This window comes from Capsicum annuum, chromosome 1 (assembly GCF_002878395.1).
Source record: "Capsicum annuum cultivar UCD-10X-F1 chromosome 1, UCD10Xv1.1, whole genome shotgun sequence".
NCBI lineage: Eukaryota > Viridiplantae > Streptophyta > Magnoliopsida > Solanales > Solanaceae > Capsicum > Capsicum annuum.
Window position 1 is genome coordinate 57,092,126 of NC_061111.1, and position 15,095 is coordinate 57,107,220.

Consider the following 15,095-nt stretch of genomic DNA (forward strand, 5'->3'; position numbering starts at 1 on the left):
TTTATAAATTAGTATATAACTATATATACTAATTTATAAAACATATACACATGTATACGTTAAATATATACGTCTATAGAAGATATAGACACATTTATACGTATCGTTCAATATAAATGTACTACTTTAAATAAAATATACTACAATATATATATACTAAAATATATACACACACTTTATATATAGTTATACACTAATGTATGAAACATATACACATGTATACGTTAAATATATACGTCTATAGAAGATATATACACATATATACGTATCATTCAATATGTACGTACTACTTTAAATAAAATATACTATAATATATATACTACAACATATACACACACTATATGTATAGTTATATACTAATTTATAAAACATATACACATGTATACATTAAATATATACGTCTATAGAAGATATATACACATATATACGTACAATTCAATATATACGTACTACTTTAAATAAAATATACTACAATATATATACTACAATATATACACACATTATATATATAGTTATATAATAATTTTTAAAATATATACACATGTATATGTTAAATATATACGTCTATAGAAGATATAGACACATATATACGTATCATTCAATATATATGTACTACTTTAAATAAAATATACTACAATATATACACACACTATATATATAGTTGTACACTAATTTATAAAATATATACACATATACGTTAAATATATACGTCTATAGAAAATATATACACATATATATGTACTATTCAATATATACGTATTACTTTAAATCAGATATACTACAATATATACACACACACTATATATATAGTTATATACTAATTTATAAAATATTTACACATATATATGTTAAATATATACGTCAATAGAAGATATATACACATATATATGTATCATTCAATATATACGTACACATATAAAATATATGTACTTCTTTAAATTAAACATATGCTACTTAATATAATAAATTAATAATACTTTATAGTAAATTAGTCCGTTTTTTTATTTTAAAAAAAATAATCGGGCCGATTTCGGGCCGGTTAACCGGCGGGCCTGGACTGGACTTGGTTCGGGTGGGGTTAATCGGGCCCAAAACCAAAAATAAATCGGCCTGGGACCCGGTACCCTACAGCCCGTGGGCTGACCGGGCTGGATCAATCCGGACCAATTTTTGTAAGTGGACCGGGCTGGGCCGGGTTAGCCTGACCCGTTTGACAGGTATACAAGAGAATATGATATATTTGACTTTTATAACTTTACCAAATTTCTTACCATACTTTACAACCCATGTAAGTTCTACGTGATGTGAAATGATTCATATTAAATCATTATTTGTAATAAATAAATTAGTTTATGTTATAAATACTTTACCATATTTAGTAAATGTCTATTTACCATATATGAATGTCTATTTATAAAAAAATTAGAAACTCCAAGATTAGTTTTCCCCTATAAATAAAGGGGTTTTCCTTCATTGTAATTCACTCCTCAAGAATCTCTCAAAAGAAATAACAATTACTGTCTCTATTTTCTCTACTCTTATTCATTGTTATTTCTTAACACGTTATCAACACGAGTCTCTAATATTTATTATATCGTGGTTAAAAACCTTGTAGAAATCAAGATGAAGCGGACATCTTTTGCATCTGTTATCAATTCTTCATGAAATTTGTAGCTTTAATGAGTCATTACATGACAAAAAGCATGCACAGTTGAAGGTTTGTATTATTGGTTTGTATTGTATGACACTTGTTATGTAATTAATAATGCATAGGTATAATATAATTAGTTAAGTAATTCACATAGTATCAAAAGCAATGATTTTTTTTTTATATGTTTGTCTTTAAAGATGTTTATTAATTTATGATATCTACGAATATGTATTTTTGCTTAAATAAAAAAAAAGGTAGCCTTTTAAAGGTTTGTTGATGAATCTTGTTGTACAATTTGATATATTATTTCATTGATTATAAGATGGTGGATTCAAATTCTATCATACCAAAAAGATAAGACATTAGGTTAAAGTCCTGATGTACCATGATTATAAGATGTTGGGTTCAAGCCCCATCGATTTATGCCTAAGACGCCTATACATGGATAAGACATTGAGTTTGAATCTCAATGTACCATATTGATTATATTATGATGGCTAAGGCAATATTTGATGAAAAAATCACGATATCCCATTGATATGATCCATGAAGTGAATATGGCATCAATATATGATGAATCTAAAAGTTGACAACTTGCTCCATTCTTGAAGTGAATGCGGTAGAGTGCATAATATGTATTAAAGAAGACAAGTGATGATATTTTCACTTACTTATTGTGATTATAATTAAAGATATGTTAAGAGAAAAATTCTCTACATTATATGTATGCCTCGATTTGCTCCTGAAGTAGCAATATCATGAAAGAGGTTATAAGCTATCAAAATTTGATAGGCTTAAGGTACGATTATATTTCATTCCTAGGGAATGAAGATTTCGATTGTTTCAATACAAATGTGAACTTGATTGTGATGGTATCACAACTCACCTCCGAAAGAGGCTAAATAAATTAAGAAGACTTATTTTGAAATATACTTCTAAAGTAGTGAATCTTAAATTTATTCATGTATTAGTAAATATGAAATTTACTAAAGTAAAAGATATATGTCATGGTAAACTTGGAGTTTGCTAGAATAAAAGTTCATAAATTGACATGAACGATTGCGACATCCCAAAGATGTGTATACTGATTATTGAATATATATTGAAGAAATTAGAAAACTCTTCATTACTTTTAATATTGCTTGTTCTCATGATAAGTTAGTTGGACCAACTAATTTTGAGATTGGATCCCTTAAAATCTAAAAAATATAAAAGGTGAATAAGGGCCCATTCACCTATCATGTGATATGTTGAAAAGATGCATCAATAAGATGATCACATGTGCATTCATTGTCAACCTACGTTTGACATTCGTAAAGTTACTTGCTCAATATAAATTGAGCATAATTTTCAGATTGTGTAATCAAGATAATTCATCTTGATGATGATGGTTTAGCATTGAATGCCTTCCATAAATGGATGAACCATTACTAATAAGAATAAAGTTTCATGTATTGGTCTGAAATATGATATGTTGCAGACAATAACACTTTTATGAATTAGACCAATAGATTATGATTATTTTTTCCCTCTCAATTGGTTCAAGGTCATGAACCAAATATTCCATCTAAAATTTTTTCATGTGCGGTATATGATTAATGAATATATGTTGATGTACAAATATGGATTCCTCAAAGAAGTAGAGGATGTATGTTAGTTTTCCAACATAAGGGAGAAATTATAAGCAGCTATGAAATATGTTAGGAATTATTCTCAAATCCTCATTCAAAAGATAATTCAAGTCAAATGCTGAAAGTATCTCATAATTAAGCTGCAACTGCTCCTATTTTATGTTCATAAAGGACAAAGTCTATGCATCCGTAAAGCGTAGTAGACCAATCGGTTACAAATAAAATAATTCTTGAAAAGTATGAGGAGCAAACAATCATAATAAGTAAACAATGTGCTCTTGAAAAGCCTACGACATAACACTTCATGAAACATTATGAGAGTTTCAGGTACCTGAAAATAATGACAAGATGAGATATCAAAATGTTATGTTGCATTATGAATCGATACAAAATGATATACATTAACGATATCTTTGATACAATATTGGTGCAATATTGTGAAAGATTACGAGAATCTGAATTCTACGTTTATTTAAGTATGCTGACGTAGAAATATTTATCAAGTGACCTGAAAGGATGCATTTTGGTAAGCGTAAAACTTATTTGATTTTCAGTTCAGACACTTGAAGATGTCACACTTGACATGTTGGATATTGTTACTTGACAAAAATCTATATGAAAATCCCTAAAGGATACAAAATGCCTGAAGCAAATAAAGTTTCTGAAAAACTTTTTACTATACTCATAAGAGATAAATTGATGATTTGAGTATCATTGAAACTCTTGGAGAGTTTTCAAAAGTAATAAAATATTTTCTTAAATGAGAAACATGCAAAATTGAATAAGGATCCATTCCGACTTCAATAAAAGAATGAGGAACTCCTTAGTTATGAAGTACCATATCTTAGTGCAATTGATGCACAAGACTAATGTATCTTGCAAATACTACAAGGACTGATATAGCCTTTTTAGTCAATTTGTTAGTAAGGTATATTTCTGCTCCTAGTAGGAGACATCGAAATGGGATAAAAGATATGAGCTTAGTTTATTCTAAAGCTTGCAGTCCCGAACTTGTTGATTATGCTGATGCTGGATACTTATTTAACCCACATAAATTTCAATCTCAAACATGCATTGTATTTACATGTGGGGACACTACCATATCTTAGAGATATACAAAGTAGTCTACCTAGCCACTTCCTTGAACCATGATGAGATAATAGCTATTTATGAAGCTAGCCGAGAATATGTTTGAATGAGGTCCATGATACATCTCATTCGAGAAAAATGTGATTTGAAATGTGAAAATGTACTCACAGTTTTATACAGAGATAATGCAATATTTATAGGACATCTTAATGGAGGATTCATAAAAAATGATTGAACGAAGCACACTTTATCAAAACTTTTCTACATATATGAGCTCCAAAAGAATGGTGATATTAACGTGCAACAGATTAGTTCAAGTGACAACATAGCTAATTTATTCACCAAGTCTCTTTCAATTACAACTTTCAAGAAGATGGTGCACAAGATCGGGACGCAAAGTTTCAAGGATGTTCTCATTAGGGGGAGTAAATACGCGTTGTACTCTTTTCCCCTTATGAGGTTTTGTACCACTGGGTTTTCCTTGTAAGGTTTTTAATGAGGCAACCTATATACGTATTGTCAGAGATGTGTACTCTTTTTCCTTCACTAGATTTTTTTTTCCACTGAATTTTTTCTAGTAAGGTTTTAATGAAGCACATTATCTACAATTAGACATTCAAGGGGGGATGTTATAAATATTTTACCATATTTAGTGAATGTCTACTTTACCATATATGAATGTTTATTTATGAAAAAGTTAGAAACCCTAAGGTTAGTTTTCCCCTATAAATAAAGGGGTTTTCCTTCATTGTAATTCACTCCTCAAGAATGCCTCAAGAGAAATAACAATTACTCTCTCTATTCTCTCTACTCTTATTCTTTGTTTCTTATTATTTCATAACAGTTTAGCTTAAATTAGCTATCAATTAATAAGTTTAGTTACAATTTTAATGAATTATAGAGTAATTATATGATCAACTAAGTGTATCCGTCCTGAATAGAGATTGACTAATTTGATATGAAATGATTCATATCAAACCATTATTAGTAATAAATAAATTAAGTTAACTATAATTAACTTTCAATTTATAAGTTCATTGTGATTTTAGTGACTTACATAGTAATTACATGATCATCTAAGTGTATTAGTCCTGAATAGAGTGATAAATTGACTAATTTGATGTGAAATGATTCATATTAAAATATTATTAGTAAGAAATAAATTGATTGAACTAAAATTAGCTTTCAATTAATAAGTTCAACTACAACTTTAGGGTGTGTTTGGTATGAAAGAAAATGTTTTCCACGGAAAATATTTTCCTAGAAAATATTTTTCTGGAAAATAAGTTGGTTTCTTACTTGCTTTCTTATGTTCGGTTAGTGGATGAAAACTATTTTCTGAAAAATATTTTCTAGTGTTTGGATGGTGAATGAAAAATATTTTTTAGAAAATACATTCTAGTGTTTAGCTAAGTAGTAAAAATATATTTTATAAAATTATTTTCAACCCTGAAAAATACCCTTTTTAGGGTGTGTTCACTATGAAGGAGGAAAAATATTTTCAAAAAAATAAGTCATTTCTTACGTATATTCTTGTGTTCGTTATACAAATTAGGTAAGTATGTATTTTCTAAAAGTATTTATATATATTTTATAAAAATAATGAGAACAAATAGGATAAGAAAGATGGAAAAAGAAAAAAGTTTTAATTTTTTTAAAAAAACAAATTAAAAAAAATATAATTTTTTTGGGGAGGGGGTTGGTAGGTGGGGGTTGAGGTTGTCAAATTAGTGAGTAATGGCGGGGACATATCGTTCGACTACACGACGCAATTACGATTTAGTTTTTCTGAGGAGGGGGGAGGGGAGGGAGGCTAGAGGGAGGGGGAAAGGGATCAGAGTAGGGGAGTAAGGGTGGGGATAAGAAAAAACTCTTTTTTCTTTGAAAAGAAAGTGGGGTTGGTAGGGGTGGGGTCGGGTAGCGGAGGGAAAGGAAAAAGTTTGAATTTTTTTTTAAAAATTAAATATTTTTTTTTGAAAGGAGTAGGGGTTTGAGTTTCGGGTTATGGGATGAGATAAGATAAAAAATTGAAATAGTTTTTTTGAATGGGGGTGGTTGGGAGGTAAGGATCGGGGTAGGGGAGTGAGGGTGGAGTAAGGAAAAAATTTTTAAAAAATTTTAAAAATTTATTTTTTTAAGAAAGGAGGGGGTGGTAGGGTGGGGGATCGGGTAGGGGGGGGGGAAGAAAAGGTTTGATTTTTTTTAAAAAAAATTAAGTATTGTTTTGTAGGGGGGAAGGGGAGTAGGGGTTTGAGTTTTGGGTAAGGAGATAAGGTAAGAAAAAAATTAAAATATCTTTTTCTTTTGGATTGAGGATGGTAGGGGGTGGGGTGGGGTATGGGATCGGGGGACGGAGTAGGGATAGGTTATTTTGAGAATTGTATGAATATTTCAACTTAAGAATGAGGTTGAAGAAAGTTTTGAAAAATATTTTCCTAACTTTTTGAAGGGAAATCATTTTCCTTAGATTTGAGGAAAATAAGTTGATTTGGAAAACATTTCGCTAAATCTTTAAGCCAACCAAACATGAGAAAATTGAAAAACATTTTCCAAAAAATATTTTTCTTCATAGCAAACACACCCTTAATGAATTACATAGTAATTATATAATCAACTAAGTGTATTCGTCCTGAATGAAGTGATCAATTGACTAATTTCTAGAGTTAGTCTCATTCTCATCTCTCAAATGCTTGCACACTGCACATTTCTTAAGTGATTACAGATGCTTCTGTCTTCAGACTGTACCATTAAAAGTAAGGAATAAAAGAAAGCATGTGTAAGACCTTTTACAACAAAGCTGTCAAGGAAATATCCTAATGACCTTTTGAATGGGTTATTGAGCAATTAATATGGTTAAAATTGAAAATGTCTTGTAGAGTCCTATATTGTTTCCCTTAACATCTTGTAGAGTCTTAGGCTGAGAAAATATGTTTGTGAAATTTCTGGTTGGGGAGGGAGTGGGAGCTAGTCCTATGTTGGCCCATAGGGTGCGTTCCTAGTTGTAATTTGTACTCAACTCATAGCAAGGTTGATTTTCCAATAATGGAAACTAGACAGCGTGTGTCATTTCATTGTATATGTACAAACTGTTATAAAATCTAATTTCCATTAAACTATTTTTGTACCTTGACCAACTTAGATGATAAACTGAAGCTACAATATGTAGGTGGTTGTATGGTTTATCAGATCCTATATTATTTGTATAACTCTTTGTACCATGATGAGATTCTGGACTTATATTCTCTCAACTATTTCATTCATATTTCTTAAACTTTTATTATAGACAATTTCTGTCCAATTACTTTGTTTCTTATTTTTTAACTTAATATTTGTGGAAGTTACAAGCTATTTCTATATGTTTGTAAACGTTAAATTTGCTTGTTTTCAGGAGATAGTTTCCATTTACCCTGTTTTGTCGCCGTCAAACCTGACTACTGCACAATCCAATATAGTTTGTAATGCACTAGCACTTCTTCATGTATATTAACATCTTTTTCTTGTACACTTTTTCTCAATGATTCTTGATACTTGTCTCTATTATTCTCTCTTGTTGGTGCTCTTAAAGTGATGAGTAACTATCACTATATATTTTCTTTTATAATGATTACATGACCAACATTAGGTGTAGAAAATTGGATATGTTTGGGTTTGCGTTATATGTATCAGGAGAGATGGAGGGTGAATGCACCTGACTGGAAGGTGTTCAATTTTTTTCTTTTTCCTTGTAAAAAAATCCTGTTAGCAGTGAGGTACTTTTGTATTTTATTTCTTTCTTAGAGCATCGCAAGAATCACTTTCAAATATCTATTGTTATCATCTATGTTGCTTGGACTCTCCAAAAATATTGCCATACCCGTATCGGATCCTCCAAAAATGTACTACTTTTGAAGGATCTGAATGCACCCGATGATATTTTTGAAGAGTTTGAGCAACATATGTTATCATAGTATAAGTGCTTTAAGATGTAATTGTATTCCCACCATGCTTCTGTTAATTAGATTTTTTACTGGTCAAGGTCAAATTTTCTATCCTTCCTATTGAAATAGTTTCTCATTGCTTTCTATTTTACAGTGCGTAGTCTCTCATCCTGACACCAGAATGTTGTTCCTCAATGGTAACGAATCTCTTCCTCTTTTTTTAAAGTTCTCTTATCTGTTTGTCAATGATCATAAACTTGGCTTTTTTTAAATACAAAAAAATATTTTATAACTGTGCTTTTAGGTTGAATGTCATTGACAAGACAGGAATTTCTTGAGTATGTATGTTCATTTACAGTTACTTGTGAATGCAAATTCTTTTCCATAACAATGGCAGGGACATAAAAAATCTCAACGCATCTCATACATTTCTTATGCCACCGACAATTGCTTAGTGCATTCACTTATTTTTTTTTAAATAAAGACCTCCTTTCCTTGAGAGTCATTGATGTCCGTAAAGATGAAGAAATGAAGATTACATGTTTGTGGCCTAAGGTTCTTTGAAGCGCTGACCGGTGCAATAACACAAACATGTGGTCTTAGATACCTACCCCAGCCCCATATTATTTTCATGTATAATGCTTTATAACCTTCAAAACTTACAAGTACATCTTAAAGAAAAACAAATAAATGGACTTCATAATCATAATGTGTTCTCGAGATCTGAATAGACATTTGTATGGTGATAATTGAAATTGTGATCCATCATAGTTGCGACATTTGGTTTCTTTCTTGAATAAATTCTTCTGACAGTTTTCTACTTTGCAGCAAATATTTCATTGTATTTGTACCCTTTTCTTAATACAACAAGCAAGTCAAGACCTTTTGTAAATTTGAGTCTTACAAGCTTAGGTGTCATTGGTGCTCTCGTGAAAGTAACAAGTCTACTGTATTTCATGCGTCTCATTTTCTACTTCCATTATTAGTATAAAGATTTTATTCGTGATTATGTCTACTGGGAATGGCCAACTATGAAAAGAAAACCATGATTAGTTATAATGCAACGAGCTAAAGATGTTATTTTTGGTATTCTTAACCTACCTTAATCAATGTTCTAAAGCTTAAGGTACTTTGTTTCTTTTGGTTTTCTTTGTGCAGGTAGATGACACTGAAGTTAACAGTTTTATTCTTTCGACAGAGATCATTCCTCTGTGCTTGTACATGATGGAGATGGGAGTGAACTTGATGAAGGATGCTGTTTTCAGTGAAGCAAACTGCTGTTAGCTTGGCAGTTTTTTCTAGTCTTGATTTTTTGCTGTAATATGTAGATTATTTTTATGTAATTTCTAGATCTTTAGAAAATAGTTGTAGTGTGTGGTAGTGTATAATTTCAGCACAACATTAGGATACAAGTTTCCAGGTTTTGAGGGATATTTCAGACCACTTATATTATATATTTTTCTGTATGCTGTATGAATGAATATCACTACTGCTTCTCAGATTTTTTCTCTTATTTTTCATGTTTGTTTTTTTCTTTCTCTCCTTTAATTGGCATCAACGCAAGATTGATCTTTAAGGGACTATTTATTTTGAGAAAAACCCAACAAAGATCACCCAACAAGCATAACTTGTTCAAGTCTCCTTTTGTCCGGTTCTCTTTTTTTACATGGCTTCCATCAGCCCTTCTATTTCACCTCCTATCTTTAATGGCAAAAATTACCAAGTTTGGTCTGTAAAGATGAAGACATACTTGAAAGGTCTTGGTTTGTTAAAGTATGTTGAGGAAGAAAATACTCCAGAACCTTTGAGAGCAAATCCAACTCTTCAGCAGATCAGAAATCATGAAGAAGAGATTACAAAAGGTCCAAAAGCCTTGTCTTTCATTCACGCAGCCATCTCCGAATCAATTTTTACAAGGATAATGACATGTGAAACTATAAAAAAAGCTTGGGATATGCTGAAGCAAGAATTTTAGGGGAGTGATAGGATAAGACAAATGCAAATATTGAATCTAAGAAAAGAATTTGAGATGTTGAGGATGAAAGAGACTGAAAAGGTGAAAGATTATATTGATAGAATCATGAAAATTGTTAATCAGATTTGATTGTTGGGAGAAAAATTAGAAGAGCAAAGGATTGTTGAGAAGGTGATGGTGACACTTCTAGATAATTTTGAAGCAAAAATCTCCTCAATAGAAGATACTTGGGATATGTCTCATGTCACGTTGAATGAATTATCCAACGCTCTTCAAGCTGTGGAAAGAAAATCTTTTAGAGGGGAAGAGAGTTCAAACGAAGTTGCTCTTGTGGATGCTCAAAAGTCTAAAGCTTAGTCTGATGGTAAATTAAAAGGGCAATTAAATAGAAGACAGGGCAATGAGAAGAAGGAGCAATATAACAATAAAGGGAGATATAGAAGATCGAAGTATCCACCTTGTCCCTATTGTAAAAAGACCAATCATACTGAGAAGTTTTATTGGTACAGACCTGGAGATCAATACAAGGTCTGCAAACGGTTTGGTCATATAGATAAGGTCTTCCAAACAAATCAATCCCAACCAGCTCAAGCGTATCCAACTCTAGTTGCTAAAAATGTTGAAGAACATGAAGAGAAATTGTTTGCTGCTTCTATTATTAGAGAATGCAATATAGCATCTCAAGAGCATGATGTGTGGCTTGTTGATATTAGATGTACACATCATATGATAGCTAGCTTGAATAACTTTAACTATTTGGACAAAAACTATTTTTCCAAAGTTAGAGTTATAGATGACAGACTCTTAGATGCAAAGGGCAAATGAGCAGTTGCTGTTCAAACTCCCTCAAGTATAAAGGTTATTTTCGATGCATTGTTTATTCCTGAAATTAGCCAAAGTCTTCTCAGTGTTGGTCAGTTGCTTGATAACAATTATGCCCTGTTATTTAAAGATAAAGCATGTGAAATTATGGATCCAACTGTTATAAAATTGCTCATGGTCAAAATGCTCAATAGAATCTTTTCTCTTGATTGGAAATATACAGAGATTGGAGCTTATATCGGCATAAAAAATGACAGTTATGTCTGGCATAAAAGGCTTGGCCACATCACTTTTAAGTCTTTAAAAATGATGCAAAATAAGAAACTTGTGACAGATTTGCCTTCCATAAATAAAAACTCTAATGTATATGGAGTTTGTCAAATTGGGAAGCTACTTCAATCACTATTTCCTATGAATCAAGCCTGGCGAGCTACTAAAAATCTCCAACTAATACACACTAATGTATGTGAACCTATGAGCCCTCCTTCTTATAATAGCAGCAAATACTTTCTTTTATTCATTGATGAACTTACAAGGTTTTATTGGGTTTATTTTTTGAAGCAAAAATCTGAAGTGCTTGCTGCATTTCAAAAGTTTAAAGCAACTATTGAAAATCAATGTGGCTCTTTGATAAAGATCTTAAGGTCTAATAATGGGACTGAGTTAACTTCCAATCAGTTTAAGGATTTCCTTCAGAAAATAGGAATTCAACATCAACTTACTGTTACTTACACAACACAGCAAAATGGTGTAAGTGAAAGGAAAGATGTCATATGAAGCATGGATTGGAACCAAGCCATCAGTCTCACATCTTAAAGTGTTTGGCTGCATATGTTACTCTTACATTCCTGAATTTTAACAGGATAAACTTGATCAAAGAGTAGATGTTGGAATATTTATGGGATATAGTAGCACTTCTAAAGGCTATAGGATTTTAAATCCTATTTTACAGCAAATATATATGAGTAGAAGTGTTAAATTTGATGAGAATGCTATGTGGGACTGAAAGAATATGGTTGTTTCTCCTTTACAGATCACTAATCAAGAACAAAGTGTCCAAGAAGAAGAATCAATTCCAGATAAAGAAGATTCTGATGATTTCATGGTAAGAGGTACCAGCTCAATTGAATACATATATAGCAGATACAGTGTTGCTATATTAGATTCAAAAAGTGTAGACAATGCATTATAAATTCTAGAATGGAGGGCTGCCATGGAGGAGGAGCTCAATGTGATTAACAAGAATGATACATGGGTACTTGTACCTAGACCTCATGACAGACAAGTTCTTAGAGCTAGATGGTGTTCAAGACTAAGTTGAACTCGGATGGCACGCTCAACAAGTACAAAGTGAGGCTGGTCATTAAAGGTTTCACCCAACAACATGGAATTGATTTTCTTAAAACCCTTGCACCAGTTGCAAGGTTTGACACTATCAGATTGCTTCTTGTAGTTGTTACACACCAAGGGTGGCAAGTATCCGGACATAAAGTTAACTTTTCTTAATGGATTTATTGAAGAGAAAATTTATGTAGAGTATACTAAAGGTTTTAAAGGATCTAGAGATCAAGTATACTTATTGAGAAAAATACTTTATGGCTTGAAGCAAGCACCTAGGGCCTGGTAAGCATAAATTGATAGTTACTTACTGAATTTGGGGTTCAATAGAAGCTATAATGAAGCAACCTTGTATATTAGACTTTAAACTAATGGCTTTCTCATAGTTTCCCTCTATGTTGATGATCTGTTGGTGACTGGACGCAGCATAAAGTCTATCATAGACTTCAAAGAGAAAATGATGAAGGTTTTTGAAATGAATAATTCGGGAAAGATAACTTATTTCTTAGGAATGGAGGTTAGTCAATCTTCTTAAGAAATTTTTATTACTCAGAAGAAATATGCTACTGAAATATTAAAGAAGTTTTGCTTTGAAAAATGCAAACCAATAAGTACGCCTGCAATTCAAGAAGAGAAACTAACAAAAAAGGATGAATCCGATTTGGTTGATACTTAATTTTTTAGAAGTTTTCTTGGTTCACTATTGTATCTATCTACCACAAGGCCTGATATTATGTATGTAACAAGTGTGTTATTAAGGTTTATGCATTCACCAACTGAAATTCACCTCAAAGCAGCAAAAAGGATTTTGAGGTACATTCGGGGCACCATTGACTATGGTCTGTTCTATAAAAGAACCACATCTATGAAATTATTGGGGTTCACTGATAGTGACTGGGCTGGGTCTCAAAATGACATGAAAAGTACTTCTGGATACTGTTTCACTCTAGGATCAGGTGTTATTTATTGGTGCACAAAGAAGAAAGATTCTATGGCTCAATCAACTGCTGAAGCAGAGTACGTTGCTGCCTCAGGTGCTCTATTAAATCAAGCTTTATGGTTGAGAAAAATTTTGAGCGACTTGGCATTTCAGCCAAGTAAAGCAACATAAATAATTTGTGATAACAAGTCTGCAGTTTCTATGGTAAATAATCCAGTCTTTCATGGGAAGATTAAACACATTAAAATCATAATCGTTCCATTCGAGAAGCTGAAAGGGAGAATGAAGTTCATATTCTGCATTGCTATGGTGAAGATCAACTAGTTGATATATTTATAAAAGCATTATAGAAATAGAGATTTGATCTTTTTAGAGCTAAGCTTGGAGTAACCAGCAACACTTACATCAAGGAGGAGTGATAAAGGATGCTATTTTTAGTGATGCTAACTGCTGTCAGCTTGGCAGTATTTTTTGGTCTTGATTTTTTGTTGTAATCTGTAGATTATTTTTTTGTAAGTTCCAAATCTTTAGAAAATAGTTGTTGTGTGTGGTAGTGCATAATTTTAGCACAACATTAGGAGACAAGTTTTCAAGTTTTGATAGATATTTCAGACCACTTATATTATATATTTTATTGTATTCTGTAAGAATGAATATCACTACTGCTTCTCATATTTTTTCTTTTTTTTTCATGTCTATTTTTTCTCTTTCTCTCATTTAGAACTATCAAAAATAGTTAGTGCTTCCCCAAAGCCAGTTTCTAATTACATCCTTCATCAACTTCATTAGATTTTCATGCATCTAAATTATCATTTTGACAGGTTGCAACTCTCATTGTGCAAAAATATCTTTTTGATGATGTGGGTTTGAATTATATTTGTAGCACAGCGAAAAGGTTTTTTGCAATAGCTCGAGTTTTAGGAAAATATGGTTGGTGCACTTGTTGATCAACTGCTATCAAAGTTGCTGAAATACATAATTAGGTGCTATCTTCATTTGTTGGATAATCCAAGATTTAGTTTTTGTGTATCACCATCCCTGTTTTCCTTTCGGCTTGCTTATGTGTGATATATCACAATCCTTATTGGGCTTTGTTATTTCTGTGAGGCTAAAGGCGATATGCATGGCTTATGAGATGACATGTGATACACTAAGAACTAGTCTTCCAGATATTATTAGAGATACCACCTTCAGCAGTTGTCTTCATGTAAGTAATACTTGGCTACATAAGTAGCATTCCTTTTCTGGAATTAGACCCTTGTTTTTTCTGACTATGCATGGGTTTTTCATGTGTGCTATTAGGAGGATACAACAATGAGGAGGTTACTGGAACGATTGCTCCATAATTTTAGTGGGAGTCGGGTTGCTCTACAGGCCGGAGGATTTGATCATATGCTTGTGAACTGAATTCATACAACTAGGACTTAAATTAAGACTTCATAGGATCTTTTGTTGGTGTATTTAAGGCACATAATTAGGAATGCATTGCTGTGCATATCTGTTATTAGGAGAATAATATTATTATTAGGCTGTTTAATATTTTTCTTGGTTTCCCAAGCGTCTGGTCGTTTGAACGGATTCTACGAAAATTTCGTAAATCACTATAAATAATAAAGTACCTTTTACAAATGGCACTTGCAACGCCATTATATAATTTCTTATATTCAACAGTAACCATTGTTTTATGTAAGGGCATAATCTAGTGATCAATAAAATAAAATAAATTATATTA

General features: G+C 31.7%; 1 pseudogene; it reads left to right on the forward strand.

The window, feature by feature from the left end:
- Positions 1–14,770, forward strand: part of LOC107879032 — a 96,160-nt pseudogene extending 81,390 nt beyond the window's left edge.
- Positions 14,771–15,095: the final 325 nt, after the last annotated feature.